Source organism: Equus caballus, chromosome 7, assembly GCF_041296265.1.
Source record: "Equus caballus isolate H_3958 breed thoroughbred chromosome 7, TB-T2T, whole genome shotgun sequence".
In the NCBI taxonomy this organism is placed as follows: domain Eukaryota; kingdom Metazoa; phylum Chordata; class Mammalia; order Perissodactyla; family Equidae; genus Equus; species Equus caballus.
In genome coordinates this window covers 97,803,255-97,816,470 of record NC_091690.1, presented here as the reverse complement: position 1 = coordinate 97,816,470, position 13,216 = coordinate 97,803,255, and the positions used below count along the sequence as shown (strand labels likewise).

At 37.8% G+C, this 13,216-nt stretch overlaps 1 long non-coding RNA gene across 2 annotated transcripts in view; it reads left to right on the top strand.

Moving 5' to 3' along the window:
- LOC111774389 (uncharacterized) overlaps positions 1 to 13,216 on the top strand; it is a 70,892-nt gene that overhangs the window by 41,574 nt on the left and 16,102 nt on the right. Inside the window, exon 3 of one of the 2 annotated variants that reach the window (XR_011440755.1) lies at positions 11,033 to 12,222. The exons of the other annotated variant lie outside the window; for it this stretch is intronic. This is a non-coding gene — a long non-coding RNA (uncharacterized lncRNA). Of the gene's footprint in view, positions 1 to 11,032; positions 12,223 to 13,216 lie in introns of those variants that run through there. 2 annotated transcript variants of the gene reach the window in all.

Sequence of the window (13,216 nt, the reverse complement as noted above, 5' to 3'; positions counted from 1 at the left end):
AAAACAACTTGACTTAAAATAATCATTTTGTACGTAAGGGAAGGTGGCACCATAACTGCAGGAATCTGAAGATGCATATTGTATGAAGAGACCATTTCAAAGAGTCTTTTTCCATTGACATTTTAAAGAAATATTTTTAATCTGCTCTTGTAAAATCTAGTATTCATGCTTTATCACCGACAACTGAAACCACAGGTTGAAGTTGCACATTATCAATCTGATGACTCAAACATGAATAGGGAATACTTTTGTTTCTTGTGTGAAGTGCATGCAGTAAGAAACAAACAGATAATAATGACTTTTGTGGACAAACACTGAGCTAATTGTTGGGGAAGGGGAAGTATAGATCGAAAGAAGAGAAACACACTGCCATAGATTTTTGAATCCCCACTACGTGCGAAGTACCTGGACAGATTGGAAGGAAACAAGTTTGTAGAAAATTTAGTGTCTATGGTTTCAGGTGAAGCTGATTTCTACAAGCAGCAGAAACCCGTGAGTTAATTCAAACAAGGAGGGTTCATTGAAGGGAACACAGAAGAATTCCACATAACCCAAGGGCAGAAAACAAAGCACAAATCAGCCTCTGAGAACTGGAAAACCATTAGAAACAATGACCACCTCTCTATGGAGCCCCAGTTTCTCTATATCCACCTATTCCACAGTCTTGCTCTCCTATAACGTTGGGTAGCATCTGACTTTGCCTTTAATGGTAGTGATCCCAGCCTTGGCTTCACAGGAATGTTAGGTCAGAGAAGAATGCATCATAGTCTCTCAGTTGAAATTCTCTCTTCAGAGACAATTTGATGGTTGCTTGACAAAAAGTAGACTGAAGGACTTTGGGCCCAGTGTGTCTCTCTCCCGAGAGCAAGGACTGCGTTGTGAACGTGCCTGCATGAGATGTGTACGCCTGGTCCTCCTCTGTGTCATGGAAAGGCAATGTTGTTAACAAGAGATGTGGATGGGATAGATCATTGAATATGTCTCTTATACTTATCCTTAGAAAGACTATATTTAGATGAGAAAAGAAGGCAAAAGGTAGAAAGGAAATATATACTAATTGCTAAAAACATAACATCATCTGGGGTGCAAATATGAATTTAACCTTGGATTTGGAGAGGAAAATTCAAACAGAGAAGGAAAAGTAGTAGGGAGAGTGCCTTGGACAGAAGAAGTGACATGAGCCTCGTCACGTAGATGGTGATGCGTAAAGAGGCTTAAGGGGAGGTACTGGTCATTTAGTTAAACAACATTTTTGGAGAACTTTCTCTACTCTGGACAATGCAATATATGGATATTACATCTATTAAAAATATTGATTGAACATCTACTGTATGCTAGTCACCATTCTAGCTGCCAGAAACACATGAGCAAAATGAAATTTTTGTCTCCAGGAGCTTACATCTTAGTAAAGGGAGACAGGAAATTAAAATTATAATTTTTCAGGTGTTTTTGAGTGGCACACAATGATTAGTTAAATGAATAATTAACCTAAACATAAATAAACAGCTCTTTTCTTCAAACCAGCTTCCTCCACGGAGCTAGAACCTTGATTATATCTGGAAACCTGGGTTTAAATTGTCACATTTTTACAGACTAGAGAGGATAATATTTTCTGAAAATTCCAGTAAGAAAAAATCTTAGAAAAACCCTTAGCAATCTTGCTAGGATAATGTCTATTCCTCATCTTTCTCTTAAACCAAGCACTGTAGCAGAGAAAGGTTTGTGTGTCTATCTCTCTGTAGTGTCTAGAGTCATGTGTGCATCTCTCTATGCCTTATTGTGTCCTGGGAGGTTTAGCTGGCTCATCCTATTTCACTACACCCTCTCAACATTAGAGTACTCCATGGCTCAGTCCTGTGACCCATCTCATCTCCAGTTACACTTTCTTCATATGTAATTTCATTTAGTTGTAGGGTTTTAAATAATGTCTTGATGCTCTGACTACAAAATCTTTACCTGTCCTTTTATGTCAGGCTTGTATCTCCTTTAACCCCACTAGCTATATTATGGACATCCTAAACATGAGTCCAAAACTGTGCTCTTAAGATACCTCTTACCACACCTGTCTCATCCTTTTGTCCTCCCTGTATAAATAAATGGCCACACTCTCCACCCAAATGGGTAGGCAAAATGAAGGATATATCCTTGATTTCTATTTCACATGATCTTTCTTCCCACAATCAATCCATCAGCAAGTCTTGTTCACTGTACCTTCAAAATATGTCTGGAATTCATCCATTTCTATTCATGTCTAATGCCCCATCCTATTCAAAACCACAGTCCTCTCTCATGGAATACTGCTACGACCCTGTAATTTCCCTCTGTTTCTACTCTTATTAACTCTAGCCCATTTTTCTCGCCATAGTCAGAGTAATCGTCAGGTCATATCACCTCTCTGTTTTCAACTTCCCGTGATCTCCCGAGGACACTCAGAATGAAATCCAAATCCTTCACCCTGATTTATAAAGCCTGATGGTATTTCTATTAGGCACACAGCATTTATCAGAAAGAAACATCACTGTATTGGAGAAGGAAAACACACCAATACGAGATAGTAGAAATAAAATAAATCAAATAAGTAAATTCATAGGAAAACACATTCTTTTGCAATGTATTGTAAAGAAGCTGAAAAATAAGCAGGAATTGCAGAATGTTTACATTCTTCTCACCACAGAGTGGAGACTGGCCAATTAAATCTGGGTTATCTGCAAAGGTTGAACTGCTCATGCTCCACGTCTTGTTGCCTTGGTGATGGAGCGCCTGCATGATGATATTTATGCAATAAGTAGAAAAGCTGCATGCAAATTCAAGGTGGATCAAAGCACGGTCTATACAGCTACACTTTAGAGGAAGGTACATGGAAGAGCTTACAGAGGCGCTGCACCAGAAAAAAAATACGAAGAGGAAAACTGCAATTTACAGCTTAACTGGGGCTTTAACAGCACTCCACTGACCTTAGTCTTAGATGCTGTAAATAAACTAAATTTTTTGAGCATCTCTGTTGCAATTCCACTCCTCTCTGATCTATTGCTGAATGAAATTAAACCTTGGAAGGATTAAGTAGGGAGTTAACAATTCTGTCTATGAGCTTGTATGCCTTTCAGATTTCATTTCACATCCTTTTGAGGGCATCTATATCATTCTTGTCCAAATTAGATCACTATTGAATATAACAAGGGGCGCTATCAAAATTCAGTTAAGACAACAGGTATAAACTTAGACCATCCTGCGGAACTGGGACATATGCACGGTCCCCTAGTTACTCTCCTCCTTGGTCACTATGTTTCAGCCACACCTGCTTTCTTCTGATTCTGCAAACATCACATCCCTTCCTGCCTTGGGTCTTTGCAGCGAGTATTTCCTTTTCCTTTGGATACTCTTCCTTCAGACTGTTACACAGAAAGCAGCTTTTTGACATTTATGCCTCAGCTTAAAGTCACCTTTTAAGGTAGCCTTCACTGGCAGCCCAACCTAAAGTACACTCAAATCATTCTTCATCACATCGATTTTTCCATTACATGCTTTTCATTTCTTGATTTTTTTCATACTTCTTTTATGGTTTGTTGAATACAGCTCCAAATTATGAAATAAATTCCTTAAGGCTGTGCCTCAGCTACCAGAATAGTAGGCGCTTAATTAGTATTTGTGGAATAAATGAAGGAATAAATGAAATCAAGTCGTTCTCATATTGGATCATATTTAAAATCATAATTTATACTTATTCTGTGATTTTTAGATTTACTACTCACGCTTCTCCATTTTTACCACAAATCTCTATTCCTTTTTTGTTTTTGGTGATTACCATACTTTTATTGTTCTTGTTATTTCTGTTTTGCCTGAAATTTGTCTTGAGTATTTTTTTTTTTCAAGGAAGAACATGTTTGTCACCTTCTTTGGTCCTTGTATGTTTTTTAATTTCCTTCCCAGATGAAATAAAGCTTAGTTGGGTATAAAAACTCACTAGGGGTTTCTCCATTGTCTTCTTTAGTTTAAAGAAGGAGACAAAGGTTTTGTTCTTTGGCAAACCCAGTTTTTCTCCACAGTACATAATCTTCCCCACTCTCACTTCCGTTCCCTGGCCGAGTGATTGCAGGTGAATTTCGTTACTCTCAATCTTCAAAATTTACTTGTTCAGGCTATCTCTAGGTGTTTGTCTTAGTCATTTTGGGCTGCTATAGCAGAATACCACATAAAACTAGGTGACTTATAAGCAACACATTTAATTTCTCATAGTTCCAGAGGCTGGGAAGGCCAAGATCAATGTGCTAGCGGATTCAGTGTCTTCCTGTTTCACAGATGGCCACCTTCTTGCTGTGTCCTCAAATGGCAGAAGGGACAAGGGAGCTCTTTGGCATCTCTTTTATAAGGGCTCCAGTTTCATTCATGAGGGCTCCATCCTCATGACCTAATCACCTTCCAAAGGCCCTGCCTCCTAATACCATCACACTGATGGGTGGGATTTCAACAAATCAACTGGGGGACGGAGCACAGACATTCCCTCTAGAGCAGTGTTGCCTTTTATGCATTTATCTCTCAAATGGGTACCCATGATTTAGAGACAGCCTTTTTCCACTCAAAAAAGTCATTCTATTATACTCTAATTCTCACTTTCAAAATTTTTGTGAATATCTTATATTCTCCTCTTTTGAAACAGATTTTTCATCTATTGAAGTTCTGCTCTCTGTTATCCCATTGAGACCTCTCTGTTATCTCAATGCCACTTTTCTTACCATTTAGTATTTTCCCTCCTTATTTTGTGGAAGCTTCATAGATTCGTTTCACATCATTTTTTTTTCTGTACGTTTGATTCTGGACCTACATTTTCTAATGCTCATTTTAATCCTATGGGTGGATTTTTATCTTCTTCGAATTTCTTTCATATGTCTCTTCTATTTTACTACCTCCTGGGTTTAAGCTAGCTCCTCTCATTTCAATCATATCATGTTATCCAATTCTTCATTCTTTTATTCAAATTTTGTTGGTTTTTTATTCATCACACGCAGCAGAAACATTTAGAAATATATGTGTTTTCTGCAGTAAATATTTTTCAAAACAGGTGCTTCCTCTGCAGCCCAGTGCCCCCATCATTTCTTCTAACACAATACATTCAAACCTGGGACATAAACCTAACAAAGCAAAATGATAGTAACAGAAACTGGAGTCAAGATACAAAGAAACTGAAGGAAAGGTGGAGAAAGAAACAAGACCAGTGACCTGGAAATCGCCGAATCTACAGATTGACTTTGAAGAGCTCAGAGGCAGTGTGGAGATTTTCAAAACCTTTTTTCAATGAAGTTGCTCCACTTGTTTAAGTATGAGTGAAAATAGTGAAGTAAAAGAAATGAAAATGGAACAGAGGTGCCGTCATCACTGGAATAGTGGAGGACCGTGAAAGGTGAAAGAGGCTGTGGATTCTACCAAGAGTTTTTGAAAATCAAGTTTCCAGAGTCAGAGCAGAGCTCTTCGCTCCTAATGGCCTCAGCTTTGTCAGGAAAGCAGAAGATGAAGTCACATTCAAGAGAGGATGGTAAGGGATTGACATCTGGGGATCTAGAGCATCTCACATGGGCTGCTGTTTCCAGGAAGTTCAGGTAAGGCAGTGCTTCCATTTTCATTTCAAGGAAACTTTCATTAATTGACAATTGATGCAGTTTGCCCTGAATATTTTTTCTTCAGCTTAAAGTGCTTCACAACAGACATCATACCTTAATATCTAGGGACAGGATTTAAAATTAATTTTATATATCTTCCCAATAGCTATAGGTAAGTTAAATATCTACTATTTAAGTTGTTATAACCCTTAGTGTTCATAATTTAGGTTGTACAAACCCTTTTGTTGGTTTTGTTAAATAATTCATCCAAAGAGTATTCATTCAACAAAAAACACAAGCTGTTACTGTCAGAGAACTGCTGTACTAAGTGCCTTAGAGATACAGTGATTCCTGCCCTGCAGGAGATCACAGCCTCTTCCAGAAGGTAGTTCAAGTATAACAGTATAGAACAGTATATGACTCCTAAATTGCGAGTAACATATCCCATACGACAATCATATTCATCCGCATATCCCATACAACAATTTATGCAGCGACTGGAACATAACTGGTGCTTTATAAATAGTGGCAGAATTTTGTCTATTTGTTTTTGTCTAAGGGACTCATGTCAGCTCTTTGAGGCTAGTGGATTGATTTTATGTTCATACCTTTAGTTTTTCCCAAGTAGCAAAGGATTGGGCACATAGAAATTGCTTATTAAGTATCTTCTTATGGAATTGATGACCTCATATCATATGGCCACTTTCCGTAGGAGATCACTCCTATAGTATTAGAGGTCCTCTAAGAAAATCTGTCAGGTAAACATAGCAGCTAACATGAGCTAAAAAATCTTGAAAAAAATGATTAGATACCTTGCCTTTGTTATTTTAAAATGTTAAGCTTAATGTGCAGGTTTTAATCATTAAAGAGCTATGGTGGGCAAAGTAGAAAATATATGAAACAATTATCTTTGATGTGTGAGATCTAAACATCACATTTAGATAAAAAGGCTGAATGCTTCTGCCATTGCTAATTATGAAGATGGTTATTGGGATGGTGTTGATGGTGCTGATGATGAAGCAGTGATGGCAACAATGATGATGCGATGGCAGTGTGGTGCTAGTGCTGGAATTAACAATGACAGATGTGGAGCAATGCAGACAGTGATGAAGTGCTGCTGATGGATGACATCAGTGATGCGGCAAGGATGATGGTGATGATAACGTTCCTGGGGAGGTGATTAAGTAATGATAGAGATGCTGTGAAGGTGACATCAATGGATACGGATGGCATGACAATGAGAACGAGGAAAGTGATGAATACAGTGACTGCAAAGCTCCAGGAATTGGAGGGACAAAGTGGGCTGGACAATGTAGGTCTTCTTTTTAGCTAATAGAAACTAATAAGTAATGGATGGAGAAACATCATCAATGCTTTGGCATTAAATAAATCCTTGGGATTCTTGTATAGTCTTTGAAGTAAAAAGTGAATAAAACTGAATTGCTTGCTAAACAAGCAGTTTATGCGCTAAGATTTGAAATTAACTGGCAATGATAGTAAAAATAAGCCATTTCTTGCATGTTTGCAACTTTGAGCAACGATTCTCTGCACAAAAGAATTTCAGAAATTTAGAAAAACCTATAGTTAATTTAACTAACCCTTCAAGTTTTTAGCTGGATTAATTGAGAAACTGAAAGGAAATGGCGTGTGTTTAAAAGTAAATCATTCAACAGATATTCATAACCTTAAGTCATTATTTTGGGCAACTAAAGAAACTTGCAGGTATTTACCTTAAAAGTCAACTCAATGAATTAAAAAAAAAATACAAATTCTTCAACATTTAACTGTGCTTGGAATTGTTCAAGAGCTATAAGAAGTAAAAATGCATAGTTGAGAGAGACCAACAACGTTAACATAAGATCAACCTCTACACTATACTTGCTTCCATGAGAAACTACTGGCATCATTGAACGAATCTTATTGAATGACTACTCTGCATCCAGCACTTCCTTAGGCACTTAAAAAATATAGACATGAATAAAAAAGAATTCCTTTTAAGAGAGACGAGATAAATTTGGGGAAAAAACCAAGACATATATTGTAGATCAATGAAAGTGCTTTGGAGTAGGATAAAATAGAATTAGATAAAATGGATTTTTGTTTTGGCTCTTACCAATCATGAGACTGTTCATAAAAATTCCTGTTTTCTTATTTAGATAATGCATATAAAAATACCTGCCCTGCCTATTCATGAAGGTATATCACATATGAGCAAGTTTTTTATACATTTTAAAACACTCAATTCTTAGGAACTCCTGATAGAAAGTAATTCTTTTTCCAAAAACTTCAACCTTATGCGGAAGAATGTTCTTTAAATTTAGTCTTTGCCTCTTTTTACTGCTTTACTTTTGCCTCCCCTGGGAAGTTAAAGTGGCTTATTTGATTTGATTCATAAATTTGGGAGGAATAAATTAGTCTGTTCAGATCAGCTCTCTCCTTCTTGGGAGCAAATGTTCACAAACAGCATGAGTTCTTCACATTTTCATGCTGTGAATTCTACCTGGGCAGATTGGACAAGCCAGCCTACTGGACTCTGTACAGTGCTGACTGAGGCTGCCCACCGGAGCGTCTCATTCTCAGACTGAGTATTAACAAGCCTATTTGCCATCAGATTAAAGCCACATACTCATGCACCACTCTCTCTTGTAAAGGTGATACTTTGGTATCCAAATTTAATTTTTGATGTTATCCTGATTTGGGGGCATGGAAAAATCCCAAAGTTCATCAAGTCACACTGTAATTAATATTACATATTAAATTATCATTTTAATCCAGACAATTATATTTTTTTATCTAAAATATACTTAATTTTATAATTATAATTGCACAGTGTAGGTAGCATGGCGTAAATTAATCTATTCATCCAAATGTCTAAGGAATAAATCACCTGTCCAAGGAATAAATCAAGCTTTCCCTCCCAAAGAAGAAATTATCCAATAAATTCAGATGGTCATAGTTCTGTAGGACATGAGAGATGACATTTGTGTCATGTATTTGCCTTCATTGACACAGATAGCAGGTACATTGAGTTAAGGTACTAAAAAAGAAATTGCTCTGAAATATATTTCCTTGACTCTGTCTATGTAAATCAACACACCATGTAAGACATCAGATGGCCCAAATTAAAAACAGGCTCTGCTTGGAGATGTTTGAGCTTAACAGGAAGGTCATTATCCTTCTGAAAAGACCCTCTTTCCCCACGAGTCAGGGAAAAGATTCACTAACCCAAAGCGGTTCCCTGACCTCCCCGTGTGTGTCCCAACAACTCTGATGGTCTGCAAAGTGGGCTAGAATCGATGGGAAGAATTTATTTGGGACACAATTAAATTCAATGCAATATAACCACCTCAACTGTATTTCTTCCATGTTTCAAGAATGGCTCTGGAGAAACAGAGATAAGTAAGACATGGAATTAACTCTAAAGAACCCATCAGTCTAAGAAATGGTTCCAAAAGGGCAGGAAATGATTATAGTTGGCATAATAAATGCAATAATAAGTATGAGGCATAAAAAGAACAATTTGCTCTAACGAGGTTCATATATTGAGCGAGAGAAAAGAAAGGCAGGAGAGACCACAGGAATAACAAGTGCAAATCCTTGCAGTGGTTCAAGCAAAATGAGGCTTTCATAGAGGCACTAATATTTTGATATTGCTAAAATATGAAGAGAAAGACTATGGATTTGGAGAGAAAATCAGGGTCTTGGTTTTCAAAGGTTTTGTCTTAAATACTGAAAGACTTGTAATTTATTCCATAATGGTGTAATGGTCACTGGATGGTTTTGAAGCATAGCATTGATGTCATATTTCCATTTTAGAAAGATCATAGTTAAAGCAGAGTAGAGTAGAGAATGGTTTGAACAGGGTAGAGACTGGGAGGAGGAATACTAGTTATATGGCTGTTAAAATATTCCAGGTGAGAACAGTCATGGTTCTTCATGGAGGAGATTAAACTAGGAGCCAGCTTTTAAGGCAAAGTATGAACTGGGAAAAAAGGTGATGAATTTTTGCCCAAATGGCATCTCCATATGTCCTTATTTGTACTTAGTTTTAAATAAATAATTACCCTTTGTTTTTCCTCCTTTGTAATTTTAAAATGGGGTGAGAAGGGAAAAGGAGAAGTCACCTTACGATTCTCTGTAAAAGTGTTGAGGCTGGGCTTAGAAACCAAAATGGACCAGAAAAAAAGTAGCCGACTGAGTACGCTGGAGCTCCACTGCAAGGACTCTGCCAGCAAATTAGCCAAACTATTGCAGTTCCCAAGTTGATTTGTCATCATCTGACCCATGGCTTGTGATCATCCGAACTGTGCCTGGTTCATCCTGATGTGGGGCCCCTAAACGAGGAGCGCACCACAACATCAGGTTCCAGAATGTACCTAAAAATGATACCCCTCTGCAGACTTTAGTTTCTGAAAGACCTCATGCTACTTTCTGTCCTGAATCAGCTTTCTGGGCAGGCCACTCTGCTCCATTTCTTGCCTCACCCTTGGAATTTACTGCTATCTGTTGAAGCATTTGTCATCCTCTGTTATTTGCTCAGTCATCCTCACAGTGCCTGGAGTTGGCCTCCTACCAGTTAGACTTGACTCTCTGACCATTCTCCCACCTAGTCATGACCCTCCTTAGGGTCATTATATTGACGCTGTAATTATCATATCAAGTTGTTACGATGTTATATAATATTATATGAGATTACTATAATAATTGTTATAATGATATATAATATTTTAATCATATAATGTTTTGATTAGGCAGCTCCGGTACAGATAAAAAAGCTCAAGGTTTAGAATCAGACTTATCTGAGGTGTAGTACACACTGATTTCTTTTTAGCTTCATGATTTTGAGCAGCCAATGCCACTGAGTCTATTTTCATGTGTGAAATGAGAACAGGAATACTTATCTCAGGAGAATGATGTGCGTGTGTGCGGGAGGCTGAGGAGCTTAGCATAGTGTCTGGCACATTTTAGTTATTCATATGGTCATTTTACCTGAAGTCTTTCTCTAGTGGGATCAGAAAAAATATTAGAAGCACTATGTCAAATGGTATGAAAATAAAGTATCTGAATTATTATAGTGTTTTATGCTATGCTGGATATTACTTTGTATTTGAATAATTCACTCCTGGATATTTCCAAGATTTAAACAAAAACAAGAGACTCTATTCCATAAACACCGTCTTATTTATCGCCATTTTTCTCAAGGCTTTACAAATACTTCATATATTTAGAAAAGAAATTGTTGACTGAAAACAGGTGGTGTCGTTAGCTATAGGATTATGCCCTTCACATCATTTTTCCTTTTCGAGACAACAGGCGCTCGTTAAGGAGGTCACATCAACAAATTATATTTCAATGGTGGGATAGGATTTTGAAAATATTCACTTTTTTCCCCAATTGCAGAGAAAACTTGGAAAATACTAAGCATGTCTATTTGTTTACAGAGAAATACTCAACTCTGCTCTGAGATTTGCAACCAGTAATAAGGAAATGTGCATTTTAACTGAAAGAGCCCTGGGAGACTTCCAGAAAGATGAATCTGACAGGGAAAGGCCACAGCAGATTGCCAGCTAGCCACAGCTCTGTTAAACCATTTCAGGAGTGTGACATATTTCCCTCTTCAAACTGGGATGTTTTGCAAACGTTAGGGGTCTCTCTCTCTCTTTCTCTCTCCTTTGTCTGAGCTCATCGCACACTCTCCTCTTTGATGTCAAGTCTGTGTCGACTTCCTGCTATGGGAAATTGGGAATTGAGAGCCAATGTATGGAAAATTATGGCTATCAAAAAGAGAAGCTACAAATGGCCCCAGAGCCTTCCCAACCCGTAACGCTCAGGATGAGCATAAACAGGAAAGCGGCTTGGATGACAGCGACTGACTCACCGTGTTCGCTGGGGACTTGTTTTCCAGTTCACCTGGCAGGTGCAATTATGTCGGCAAAGAACGGGATGAAGAAATGACCTTTGAAGGCAGCTCTGGGGTGTGGGAGTTGTATGTGGAAACCTTATTAGACATCGGAAGCAGAGCTTCTGAAATAATAGTCTAAGTGTAAAATAGCACCTCTGGATAATTGTAGCATAATACAATAGTTTTGGCAGGAAAATTTGAAAAAAGATACCAGATAAAATGTGAACTGAAACTCCACATTCTTACAGGAAGTTCATTTAACTTCTTGAGACTTTTCCTATTTGAAAATCCAAGAAGTTTGGTTGAATTTTAATTAATTTCATTTATGCTGATTTGTATTTTATTTGTATTATATCAGGAAACCCAAATATGAGGTTGATTTAATCATACAAAATATGTGTTGTATGTGTGCTGCACAAATTACGCTAGGCAGCACGGTGGTATAAAAGGAGATCAGTTATTTATTCATAAATTTTATTTCACCTACTTCCAAAACATATTTTGCAGTGAATACAAGCATACCATTTCCTTAACAAAATAGAAGCACATTATCTAAATTATATTGAAAGAAAGGAAATTATTTGTCCCGACATCCTGGCAAACGTGACTATTGCTTTTGAAGATTAAATTCTACCCTGATCTTTCTGACGTCTAAGGTAAAGAGTGAAACAAAAAAGATAATATCATTTCCTTGACATGATGAAAAGAAAATAAAAGTTTTTCAGTAGATATCAGCTTTTCTGTGATAATTAGTTCTTGAAAGATTTTACTATATGTGGCTCCTTAAATAAGAACAAGAGCAAAAAGAATTCTCCGCCCTCCAAGCACAGATAATATAGTAGCTGAACCGCGAGTAGCGCAGGGCACAGGCTTTACTCCAGCCCCTGCATCAGGTTCGAATTCTTGCTCTACAGCTTATAGCTAAGTGATCTGTGGTACATTAATGTCTTTAAACCCCAGTTTTCTCCTCTGTAAAATGGGGTGATGCTACTAGTATTAACATTTAAAATTTGTAAAGTGCTTATAATGTGCTAGGTCCTCCTCTAAGTGTTTCCCATATGTTAACTCATTTAATCCTCACAACAGCCTATGCAGTTGGAATTATTATTATCCTCATTTTAAAATTAAGCAGTTGTGGGGCCGGCCCGGTGGCGCAGCGGTTAAGTTTGCACGTTCCGCTTCTCGGAAGGCCCGGGGTTGGCTGGCTCGGATCCCGGGTGCAGACATGGCACCGCTTGGCAAAAGCCATGCTGTGATAGGCGTCCCACGTATAAAATAGAGGAAGATGGGCACAGATGTTAGCTCAGGGCCAGTCTTCCTCAGCAAAAAGAGGAGGATTGGCAGTAGTTAGCTCAGCGCTAATCTTCCTCAAAAATAAATAAATAAATAAATAAATAAATAAATAAAATCAAGAAGTTGAGTGCTGGGGTCCAAGGCAGGCTGCCTGAAAATATCCCACAGTGGCATGTTAATTATTTGAATTACAGTTAAACTAAAGTTGAATAAAAGAGAAGCAGTCAATGCAAAAATGGGCATTTTGACCAGCTCTGATATCTCCCACATGACAGGTATGTACCTCTCTAAATCAGGAGGTAGGGAGGCATCTGGGAATTCAGGGCTAGGAAACCTGTATAAACAAACCTTACGTTTTTTAGTCATTTACTACCCCAAGCGCACACTCTGCTTAGATTCCTTACTAATTAAGCACTCAAACCTCTGTTTC